Here is a 13227-nt window from a genome sequence, read left to right on the forward strand (position 1 = left end):
TGCGTCTTATTATATATGTTTTTGAAACAAAATTCTTCCATTATGTATCTATTTTCTTTTTGGATTCCGATGATGAGCCAATCGGTTCTAACATAATTTATGGGGAGTAGGACGATGAAGCCTCCTCCTCAAATAAAGATGTTTCCGGCACCGATAAGAACAACTTATTCTATTTTTTATTTTTGGGCGGGTTTGGTCAGGAGAGACAAAAGAGATTTGCTTTCTGTCAATCCAAAGCAGATACTGCCCCCCATGCTCCCATGGTCCGCTTACTAAGGAATAGAAAGGGAGGACCCAACGCCAGAACAAGTTGGGTTGGGGTATAGAGCCATAAGCGCGATGGGGTGTAACAGAGGACGTGCTTGTATAGTACATAGAAGGGGTATGATCAACTCATTGATTGTTGGGAACTTTCACTCTAAATTCGAAATATGCTTTTCTAGGTGCAGTACAATCTATGAAGTCTTTATTGGTCTTATTCTTATTGTTTGCCTTGTGAGCGCATTTGGATCCGCGAAAGCAATTGCTCAGATGTATCATTATCCTCTCAGGTTCCCTGCTCGGTACAGTTGTCTGGTTCCTCTCATAGGGGGGAAATGACAACCTAACCCCCTGCCCGAGCACATTGCCCAAGTAAGGTTAAGTCGTCATTTCCGCCCCCTATAAGAGAAACCGGGCAGCGAACCTGAGAGGAAAAAAATGTGCTTTCCCTTGCGATTCCACTATCCCATTATTCCACTAGTGTCGGAAGCTGGTCCTGATGCAAGAAGGTCAACCATAGTCTGAGGGTGGGCTCAACTGGTATAAAAAGGATCAAAAGAAGAGACCTACTAGCTTTTTTTTTTGGTAAAAAGAGACCTACTAGCTTAAAAGGGTCTTTTGTCATTTCTACAAAATAATATAATATATAATATAACATTAGATTATATAAAAGAATTATTTTCGTTATAATATATATATATATATATATATATTTTATTATATTACATATAATAAAAATATAATATATTATAGGTAGTGTGAGTGAGAGAGTGAGAGAGTGAGAGAGTGAGAGAGAAAAGACAAAAAAGACAAAAGGGTGGCTTTGTTTCTTTTTCTTTTTTGTATAAATTTTATCATTTTACCTTTACTTAAGTAGTAATTGTACACATGCCCATTAATGGTACCTGCATAAATAGCCAAAAAAGATTTTTTTATCATAATATAGCCAAATGGGTACTATGGTTTTTCCATTATTCGGATTTATTTTAATTAGAAATAGGGTCAATAAATGATAACAGGCATCCTAACACGCCCAACAAGGAAAGTTGATCTACAACCACGTTGTATATCAGGCGTTAGCGCAATAGTTGTCTACAATTAACTCAATTGCAGGCTAGTTGTAAATCAGGGGTGATCTTAGACCAACTCGACCATCGGGAGACCAAACACCTACAAAATATTTTTGTGTGAGAAACACAAAAATAAAAATGATACCAAGGGGGGCCTTAGATTGTGCTGCAACACCGTTCACAAAAAAAGAAAAAAAAAAAAAAAATTTTTTTGGGGGGGGGGTTAAAAACAACGCCTCAATTAATAGGTCATGGGTTCGATTCTTCTTGGCCCTAATTATATATAAATTGTGTTGTTTGGCAAGTTGAATAGTTCTGCCATGGATTTTTTTTTCTTTTTGATGAAATAAAAATATATTGAAATAAGGAGTCAAAAAATACATGTGTTCAAAAAATGTACAAAATTACACTTTCTCAATATTGCTTGATATGCAAGTGTCCTGATCAGTGAAGCAGTGTTAATATCATTGTTAACCAAAAAACAAAATTCTTGAAGTTCATGGTATCATTAGATAGTTGTAGAAGCAGAGGTAAAACGTTCCAGGGCCAAATGGTATCTGTCATGGTCTAGTTACTCTTGTAAAAAAACCTAACACGATGTAGAGAAGAATGGAAATTGCAAACACAATCACATAATGCGCACAAGAATTTACGTGGTTCGGCAAGGTTGCCTACGTCCACGGTGAGATGAGATCTATTTCACTATCAATGGAGAATAGGGTTACAGTCGCTCGTTCCTCACACCTCTCTCAGATTTTTTCAATACAAAGAAAGAACTCTCGCTATAGATTTATAGCGAAAACCCTATACATAAAATTTACCAAAATACCCATATAGTCCTTAAAAAATACCTATTCTCCATTGATAGTGAAACAAGACACCAAAACCTCAACAACCCTAGCCCCCAAATTTAGTGTAAATAGGACTTGAGATATGTCTCTTTATTTTCTTAATATAATTTGGATGGATTTGAGTGGATCCATGTATTAAAGGGCTTGGTGAATTTTCAGCCTTAAGCATGGAAAGAATCTAAAAGAGAAAGTAAAGTTTGGGTAAGAGTTCCGGGTCTAAGCAAATGAGAGGGTGGAAGACAGATTTATTAATGTCAATGTGGACTCCAGAGTCTCATTATGTGAAAGGGCATGAGAAGGAATCCACACTCCCACATTGTGGGGATCTTTCCCCCTTTTTTTAAATGTTATTTGTTGATGATTATTGTCCAATATTAGTCCATGCACCCTTATCTACCAAGACATTGGTTACATTGGATCTTCCTATTTATTTTGAATCGTGACGGATTTTCTCAAAAACCAGAACTTGAGAAAGAGAGAGATTACCCAAAAGTTAGGTCATTAGAGACTCTAGGATATCTCACACTCGTGGGAAAAAGATGACCCAAAAATTCCATCGATCTTGAGATTTTTTATAAAATTGATTGTTGGGCTAATGTTTCCCATGATACCTGCTTAAAACCGAACCTACATGCTCCCATACAAAACACTGTAGTCCCCTCTATAGGAAATGTTCTAAATACCTCCGATTGGACAGATTTCCCTTTCTACCACCTCCTTCGCTCGAAACTACACACAGGCGTTGGAGGGAACCTTCTCTCTAATTATTTACCATATCGTGTGCTAATTATGAACCAACATAAGAAGTTAAGAGTCATTCCTCAACTTTGAGAACAAACTATGAAACATTAAAACCATAGTGAAGATAATCACATTCTCATAAAATTAAATAGAGGCCCAAAATGAAATCAAAATTTGAGAATAATTTTCGGTTTCGATAAACTCTAAATAAAAGAGGATACCCTAAGATGAAAGGGGCGTACCAATAATTAGATTTTTTCTATTTTAATTTGGATGTGTATAAAAATACACATGATATCATCTATTCAAATTACACATACATTTATCTAAACAAATCATATCATACACACCTAGGAAAATAAATAAGCTCGTAGACCCCTCCCTCGCCCCTGCCCCTACCTCCTGGAGACACCTCCTCCCCTCTCTCTCTCCCCCTTGCTGCTAGTGGGTGCTACAGGGATTGTATTCTTGATTTGGGTTTCACTTGTAGGAATACTTTGGAGGTAATTCTCTGTGTGTGTTTTCTTTTGGGGATTTGTGAGAGGTTACACTGTGAGTGAGAGTTCTTGTTAAGTGGGTCCCATGAATTGTGTTGTGGGTGAGGTATGGTGTGAGTTGTATTTTTCCTTGAATAGTGAAATGATCTCCGTGTGATGCCTCGTGGACGTAGGCTACCATGCCGAACTACGTAAATCTTGTGCCTTTGCACCTTTTGCTTTTCTATATTTGTCTTAATTACACACTTCGGATTTATACATGCCGATTAGTTTTGGTACTAGAGCCCAGGGTTGAGAAGCTTTGTTAGCACCTGTTAGCATGTGATCAACGTCGACGTACGTATTTTGGCTTTGCGACATGGCTACATCAACTTCTACAAAGTTCGAGGTGCCAAAATTCAACAGATCAAATTATTTGTTGTGGAAGCTGAAAATGCAAGTAATGTTGGTGAAAGACTGATGTGCAGTCGCGCTTGATAGAAAAGAGAAGAATCCGGAAGATATAGATGATGTTGGTTTCTTAGCAAAATATCAATCGAGCATGCCCGACTTGCTACTTGCCTTTGATGATTCTGTACTTTTTAATCTCTGATCAAACCAAAGGTTTATGGGACAAGCTAAAGAATCTCTACTATTTAAAACAATGTCCAACAAAATTTTCCTTTGCTTACAGTTTTACAACCTGAAGATGTCCTCTTTCCAAAAGAACACTTAAATGTGTTTAATACCCTATTGAGCAGATTGACCACCATCGGAGTTAAAATCAATGGCGATGAAAAGGTAACACTTCTTATTTGTTCTATGTCAGATTCATGAGATTCTTTGTTCATGAATATCAGTACCGGAGCAGACCTTAATATGGAGTCGGCCTTGGTTACGTTGCTCACAGAAGGGACTCATCGAAAAACACTTGAGGTCTCCTCTAGTAATGCCATGATGGCCAGAGGGAGATCCACAGATAGAAGTTTTAGTGGGACTCGATCATCAAGATCCAAATTGAAATGGTATAAAAACGGTCTTTGTTGAAAATGTGGACAAAAGGGTCATTTGCATAAGGATTGTAAATCCAAGGAGAATCGGCAAGATTCCAAATCTGATTCTCACACTGCATCTACTTCAACAAGTTCTCAAGGCATTATCGTTGAGAAGGAGGATTCATCTGATGATAGCATGGAGATGTCCGCGGCTCCAGCTGAGAGTGCCGACAACTAAATTAAAGATTGAATGCAATTAATGAATTCAAAAATAAAGAGATGAAGAAGGAAATGTCGACAAGACTCTTCCACTGACTCACATTTATTGTTTGGCAGCACATAAATGAAGATTGGAGAAGAAAAGGGGTGGAACTCCATTTGTCAACATATAAACATGTCGACATTGACAAAGAGAGGGTGGTGCACATGAAATTGGAAAAAGGAAGTGCCGTTTGTGGCACGGTTTTCAGCTCCCTCATTCATCTCTAACTCCCTTCTCTCCTTTCCATCGCCTATAAAAAGAGGGAGGTAGGCCAATGGCCATGGCACTTGTTTCCTACACTACTTCAGATTTTGAACCTAACTCAGAATGTATATTTCAGGTTTAGTGTTAACAACTTTAGTGCGGTTGTTGCCAAAAACTTGGCACGGAACGCTTGTACTGACTACCACGTTTCTTCTTAAGTTTATATATATATATTTGCTTTTCATCAAAAAAAAAAAAAGAGGGAGGTAGGGGAATTCAGTGCAATAGGGGTAACAACACCAAGACAAGAACTCGAAGGTAATATCTCTCTATGTGTGTTTCCTTTTGGGGATTTGTGAGAGGTTATACTTGTGAGTGAGATTTCTTGTTGAGTGGGTTCCATATATAGTGTTGTGGGTGAGATGTGGTGTGTGCTGTAATTTTTCCCTTATAGTAAAGTGAGCTCCGTGTGATTGCCCCATGGATGTAGGCCACCGTGCGAACATAAAGTTTATGAAACGTCAAATACTCCAAGCAGAATATTTATGAAAACTGAGATATCCCAAACATAATTTTTCAAATGTGAAATACCCAAGGCATAATTTAGTTAAATGCCAGGTACCTCAAGTGTAATTTATCCAAATAAGAAAAAAAATAAAGGATCTCACAAAAGTCATAAGATCAAGTGAGGGGTCAGTTATTTGGTTCACGAACAAACAACTTAATATATATCCAACATCCATACCATTTTTTCTTCCTTACAATCCCAAGCCCAAAACTGCACTCCCAATCGTAAGTGGAGCTTCAGTCGTCACTCTCAAGGTTTTAAAACATGAAATCGGGGATGGAATCGGTCATTGGCAATTCCGATCCAGTGCTCAAGAACCCTAGAATTGGTCCTCATATCCAAAATCAAGGAATTTCTAGGGTTTTTGGGTGTGAATTAGTTGTGTCGGATTGGTGGAAATTAGGATCAATCATGGCAGATTCCGATCCGAATTTTCTGATCCATCATCGAATTCTCGATTCGTAAAACCCTAGTCACTCTTCAAACCCTAGTCACTCTTCAGGTATGCTCATGGTTTCATGAATTGGGAATCAAATTGGTGAACTAGTTAATTCAGATTGCAATTGTCAATGATCGATCCAACTGATTCCGACAAAAGGTTTTGTTTTGAAGGGCTGGCTCTCGACCACGAAATGAAGGTTTTTCAGTGCTGCTTTCTTAAGCCGAGGATGATGCCACTACCCTTAACTTACTCCAACCAAGAATCTGAAGGAAGAGCCAAAAAATGTGAAAAATCAAGAAAAAAAGCACTAGCTGAGGCTGTTGAAAATAGAGAAAGTTCTCTCCCCCTCTCTCAAAAGTCACACTTGCATTTCTTTCTATTGTGCCAACAACTTTTTTGGCTAAAAATTAAAAGTAAAGTGGGCGATGATGATGACAAATGTTGGAAAAAAAGTAAGAGGAGCCTAATACATAACAAAATAGAAGTGGTATATGAATTATCCGGAGAACACTCATGCTGCACCTTTCGAGGTTCATAACGGCCACTTCTCTATAACCTTTCGTTTCCTCCTTTGTAAACTCTCTAATGCCTTACCACCTACCTCATTTACTACCCTCTTCTTTTCCTTTATGGATTAAGCGCGATGGGACACCGTGGGAACTGCTCAGGGCTTTTCTTTTATTGGACCTTTTCTCTTATTTTGTCGCTCACTCTCCCTCCCCGGTCTTCCCGCTTCCTTTCCCTCTTTTGGCTCTGTTGCCTTCTTTTGGTTTTTTTGGACATTTTGTTCGTTTCTTTGTTGTGGCTTGATGAGCATCCTGATATATTGGGTTTTTCTCTTCTTGCTCAGTTCCTTGGTTGACGGTTTGATCCCTTTTTGGGGTCTTGCTCTTTCTTTTTTTCTTTTCTCTGGTTTTTTATTCTCGTATCCACTGGGTTTGATCCCTTTGTGGGGTCTTGCCATCGCTAACGTATCTCCCTTCTCAATTCATTGGTTGACGGTTTGATCCCCTTTTGGGGTCTTGCTCTTTCTTTCTTTCTTTTCTCTGGTTTTTTATTCTTGTATCCACTGGGTTTGATCCCTTTGTGGGGTCTTGCCAGTGCTAATGTATCTCCCTTCTATATCTGTTTCTTTGTTTGTGGTTTTTCTCTATGTTGCCTCACAGATGTCCTCGAGGATCGGTTGGTTCATCATCCCGATGCCCATACCGAAGCCGTCGCAGGTTGGACTTTGATTACTTATGGTGTGCTAACCCTGATCGCTCTCTACTCAATGAGGAAGTCTCGTTGGACTCTCAGTAGGTTCTAAATCCGGAGGTGCTGGTTGTAGGTGTTTAGGGGAAGAGATTACCCAGTTTCTACTCTTTAGACCACCCAGTATTGTTTGGCTTCACCATCGGGTTACCAAAGCCTACACCTAATTTGCTGTGCAATCACTTTTCTCATTTGTGGGCACCCCTTGGTGTCCCTGACATTAACTGGGCTGCAGAGGGTATGTTTGTGGTGCTTGTATCTTGCTTGGCAGCTAGGGACTTACTTCTCTCCTTGTGTCCGTGGTGGTGTGAACACAATCTTGTACACTTGGTACCACATGCTTTGGATGATGTGCTCTATGCCAGCAAATGCGAGAATATTTTAGTTTGGATTCAAGTGAGTCATGTGCCTGTGGAGGCTTTCTCGTATGATACTATTAAACAAGCAGTTTCTCGTGTTGGAAATGTGATGAGCATGTACCTTAAGTTTGACCTCGGGTTACCTAGGAATGTGGCTCCAGTGAAGGTCAGTTTACTGTGGCAGAGACCGGTTTGCACTCGTTCCAAATTCGGAACAATAGGGGTGATCTTTTGCCGGTTGACTTATACTATGAGGCTTTTCTATTTTGTGGACGGTGTGGCAGGCTCACCCACAGTTCTACTGTTTGCCCTTACTCTGGCATTTTGAATGTTGGTTTTGTTGATCCCTCATGGGGTCTCCTTGATAAAGCTATCACAACTCCACTGATGATGAACTTCACTGTGTTAGAGAACCTGTCTCCGACTATGGGTACTAGTACTTTTTGCATCACTACAGGACCTTCGTTCGTTGGCCCTCCTGCACCTATTATTACTGAGGTGGTTGATGATGGTCTCCCGGTTGCTGCTGAGCAGGGTTTGGTGATTGCTGAGATGGAATGGGAGGTCACTGAGTCAGATTCTATTGGGATTGGTTTTACTGTGGGCTGCTTTGATCCTGTTGTGGTGTTGCCTCTTGATGGTTTTGTGGATTGTAGCAGTATTTCTCCTCTAATGAGTTCATTTCCTCCTTACTCGACGACCCCAGCCCTGTCAACCTACCAATGGACCTTTCTCAGATGGCGGTTACTATTGGGAGTTCTATGGGTTCGGACTCTCACTCTCTACAGGCAATCCCTCCTCTTCTGGATGTGGACCCGTCTTTTGGTGTTATGTCCAACCCCATTGCTTCGATTGAGGACGTCGACCAACATTGTATCTTCGAAGGGAATCCTATGGATGGGCCTCTTCCCAAATAGAGAAAGTTCTCTCCCCCTCCTGTCGCTCCAACTTTGACCCATGAGGTCTCTGACCTTCGTTTGGCCCTCGACTCTGCATTATCTCGGTCATGTGACCTTGCTGCGCTCTTTACTTTAGTGCTTGATTGGCTTCTTGAGCGACGATCTATCTTCTGTAAAGGTCTTGCGATTCCTACTGGTCATTCTAGCCCTGTTCACAGTTCCACGGTGATTCCGATCCCGCTTAATCCGATCAGTTTTCCTGCAGTTGCCTGTTATTTGTACCGTTTATACTTTTGTGTCTTTGTTGTGCTTCTTTCCTCTGCTTTTGGACTCTAGGACTCCAATCGTCGAGCCCATTGCCGGCCGTTGGTCGTGGTTAGAATTTTTCGCTTTTGTATGTTCATCTTCTCTAACCCTATTTGTGTAATCATGCTTTTGTTTGCTTGAAATGTTCGTGGTTTGAATAATAAATTTACTACTAAATGTCTTGATTTCCATCTTAACAAATCCCACCCAGATATTGTGTTTCTGTGTGAAACTAAATGTGTGGATCACTTGAGGTTGCAGTATAGTGTGCCTTTTTCACATTATACCTCTGTTAAATTTCAAAATAGTATGGGAACCCATGGGAAAAAAGGGGGATTATGGGTGTTAGCTAAACAACATGTTAAAATACTCTCTTGCATTGCTCTGGAAGATGCGATTGCAGTCCTTTTCTCTGATTGTTCTTCGGCTGTTTGCTGGTTAATATGTATTTATGCTCCTCCGCAGCCGTTAGCTCGTATTACCTTTTGGGAGAGACTGTCAAATTTCCTCAGAACTTTGGAGCATCCCTTTTGCGCCATTGGAGGTTTTAATGAATTACTGAATTCTTCGGACAAGTTGGGAGGCAGCCAGTTTCATCTGTCTTCCTCTGGTGCAGCTCTTCAAGACATCATTTCTGATTTTTCACTGGACGAGATCACCCTACCAGGTTCCAAGTTTACTTGGTCTAATAAACAGAAACCTCCTTGGCTTGTTAAAGAATGTTTAGATTGGGCTTTTGCTTGTCACTCTTGGTTTGACCTTTTCCCCTTCACTTCTCTTTCTAAGTTGTCCCCTCTTGGATCCGATCACAATCCAATCCTTCTTTCCACTATTGGTCACATGCCGTCTTATAAAAAACTTTTTCACTTCCATCAAGCCTGGATGCATCATCCTGAGTTCTCCAAATTCTGTTCCTCTACTTGGAATTCCCTTCCCAATGGAAATCTTTCTTGCAAGCTCTTTTCACTTTCTTTCTCCTTGAAGAAATGGAACAAGGAGGTTTTCGGCCATGTGTCTCAGTTAAAAAATCTTCTTTTCTCTTCCTATTTGGCTACTTCTAACTTGCCTTATCCGGACTTTGACTTTCTATCTGCTTTAAGTAGAAAGGTTGGTTCTTTACCCAAAAAAAAAAAAAAAAGTAGAAAGGTTGGTTGGATTTTTTTTGCGGAGGAAATTTTCTGCTTGCAGAAATCCAGGCATTTTTATATCAGGGATGGCGATCGGAATACCAAGTATTATCATTCTATCACCAAAACTAATTTGAGGAAAAGAAGAATTGAGTATATTTGTGATGACCAGGGGTGCAGAATCACTAATCCTAAAGATATTGCTCATGTTTTCACTAATTTCCTAATGGATATCTTTCAGACTACTAACCCATTAGATGCCAATTTTGTTGAATGCCTTTTTCCTTCTATTTTCTCTGCAGGTCAGTTAGACTCTTTGGTTTTGTTACCCAATTTGGAGGAGCTTAAAAAGGTTGTTTTCTCTCTTGGTGCTCTCAAAGCTCCCGGTTTCGATGGGTTCAATGCTGACTTCTTTCAACGATGTTGGGATGTTGTTGGCCAGGAGTTAGTACATTTGGCCAAGGATTTCTTCTCTACTGGTTTCCTCCCCCCGGGCACTAACCATACTTTAGTTTGTTTAATCCCAAAATCTGATAATGCGGAGTTTGTGGGTGACTTTAGACCTATTAGCCTTTGTAACGTCACTTACAAAATCATTGCAAAACTTTTGGCCACTAGACTTAAGGGTATCCTCAATTAGTTCATTTCTCCCTTTCAAGTTGCCTTTATCCCTGGCCGACAAATTAATGATAATATCATTATTGCCCAGGAAATTTTCTATTACCTTAATCATTCACGTGGTAAACAGGGCTTTGTAGCTATTAAAATTGACATGTCTAAGGCCTATGATAGGATCGAATAGGGTCTTATTACCTCTATTTTCACTTTCTTAGGCTTTGGGGAGAAATGGGTCCAACTTATTCATACCCTTATCTCTTCGACATCCTTCTCTATTAAAATGGATGGCAGTCCCTTTGATTACTTCATGGCCACCAGGGGAATCCGACAAGGGTGCCCCCTCAGCCCATATCTCTTTCTTGTGGCTATGGAGGTCCTTTCTAGGCTTCTGACTACGTATCGTGAGCTGAATATGTTTCGTGGGATTAAAATAACCAGATCTGCCCCTGAAATTTCACATCTCTTTTTTGCTGATGATATTTTCATTTTTTGTAGGGCTACACAGGATGATCTCCTCACAATTATGGCGGTCCTTGACCTTTTTTCTGACCTCTCTAGTCAACAAATTAATCTTTCAAAGAGTTGCTGTCATTTTAGCAAAAATGTCCCCTGTGAAACTAGAGCGTCCCTTTGTTCCCTTCTTGGTATTAAGGAAATGACTCGTGATGCCTTTTATTTGGGAACTAATTTATTTCATGGTAGGTCCAAAGTTAAGGAACTAGAAGGGGTGGTTTCGAGGGTGCAAAAGAAGTTGGCTTCTTGGAAACTCCGCAATTCGTCGTATGTTGGCCGCAATGTTCTACTTCAATCCGTGCTGGCTTCTACTCCGACGTACCTCTTGAATTGCTTTAAATTTTCCCTTAAAACCTGTCGTAAAATTGATTCTATTTGCCTTAACTTCTGGATGGGGAATTGCAGTAGGGACAAGAAGAAGAATCCTTTGATTTCTTGGGACAGAATGTGCTTACCTAAGTCCGCAGGGGGCTTGGGGTTCCGTAAGGCTGAAACCCATAATACAACATTACTACTCAAACTCAGTTGGAGACTTATCACTGAACCCAGTGCCCTTTGGGCTCGGATGCTCAAAGCCAAATACTTTCCCAAACTTTCTTTCTTTGATCCCTCTACCAGAGCGAAGAAAGGCTCCTGGACTTGGAATAGCATTTCTCAAGTGATCCCTACCTTGGGAACAATGGTGATTAAAAAAATTGGTAATGGACAATCCACTTTCTTTTGGTTTGATAAATGGATTCCGACCCTTCCAGGTAATCTCTCTACCTCGAACACTTCTGTGATTGAGCCTTTAGAAAAATCAAAGTTTGTGAGTTCTTTCTTACAAGGAAATTGCTGGAATTCTGATCTGCTAAATGATTGTGTTCCTCGATTAATTTCTGCTCATATTCAATCTGTGATAATTTCTGATTCTGAGGATAAATGGTGGTGCTTAGATGCCAAACAAGGAATTCTTACTACTAAATTTGCTGCTCGTTACCTTACCTCATGTTATACTAAAATGTCTTCTAGTGAAATTCATTGGTGGAAGTTCTTTTGGAAAATTCCAATTCATCCAAAATTTAAGATTTTCTTCTGGCGTTTGCTAAATGCAGGAATTCCTACAAAGGCCAGATGGACTCCTCATGTGCTATTTGTGGAAATGGTGTTGAATCCTCATGACACATTTTCATATCTTGTGAGTGGGTTAAACACATCTGGGCTGCAGGACCTTTGGGGCTAAGAACAGATCATTTGACTCTTTATAGTATTAAGGTTTTATATCTGTTCTTTTATTCAATTCTTAGATCGGACAAACATTTGGTCTCATGGTCCTTTGAAGTATTTGTTATGACTTGTTATTTTGTTTGGACAACTAGAAACAGGGTTATTCATGCTTCACAAGCGGCTGATCCGTTATGGGTCATTCGATGCACTGAAAATTGGATTTCTTATCAGAACTTGTTCCCCCCCTCTTTTTCGTCCCTGGATGTAATGGATGGTTCCTACACTATATCGGTCAACGATCTTTGTTTTCAGTTGCCTATACTCACATTTCCTGTTTTGATATGTGCAGGATACTATATGACAGGACTTACCCTCGCCGGATGGGCATATTTCTTTTTGATAGATGGCAAGATTATGTTTTTTGATACAGGAACTGTTTTGGATCCTTGGGATGACCTCACAGCAATTTTGTTGGCAATTCGTAAAGGAATAGATCATGCTGCCTATATTGGGTTGCAGATTAAAGAAGTTTGGACTGACAACCAGCTCATTTTGGACACTCTTCCATCTCCAACCAAATGCTTATAACCGTGGAACTTATTTAAAGATTTTTTATATATATCTGACCATACTCAGGATGTGAATTTTGTTAGGAATAGTAACATCTTTTGTATAAATCTAGCTAAGAATATGGCTAGGAATGCTTGTTATAAAGACGTTGTTAATATTTAATTATATATTTTTTCTCTTTTCATCAAAAAAAAAAAAAAAGGGGCTCATAAACCGTGCAGACGGGCTTTTGGGCACACTGAAAAGGGGATGCCAATCCCCTCAATTCTTATATGTTTTTGGCCGATTCCGATCGATTTTGGATCAGAATCGGCACAGCTTGATTCCACCCTCATTCCATTTTTTAAAACATTAGGTATGCTCGGAAAAAATCCTTTGTAGTGCCCTAATCTTGTGGTGCACTGCAATGTAAGCTTGAGAGCTCAATACATGGAAGTTGCGACATCTAATGGTGCCGAGCTTGAGAAGAAAGAAAAAAAAAATTGCCTTACATCGAGCTTGCACC

This window comes from Telopea speciosissima, chromosome 1 (assembly GCF_018873765.1).
Source record: "Telopea speciosissima isolate NSW1024214 ecotype Mountain lineage chromosome 1, Tspe_v1, whole genome shotgun sequence".
Classification (NCBI taxonomy): domain Eukaryota; kingdom Viridiplantae; phylum Streptophyta; class Magnoliopsida; order Proteales; family Proteaceae; genus Telopea; species Telopea speciosissima.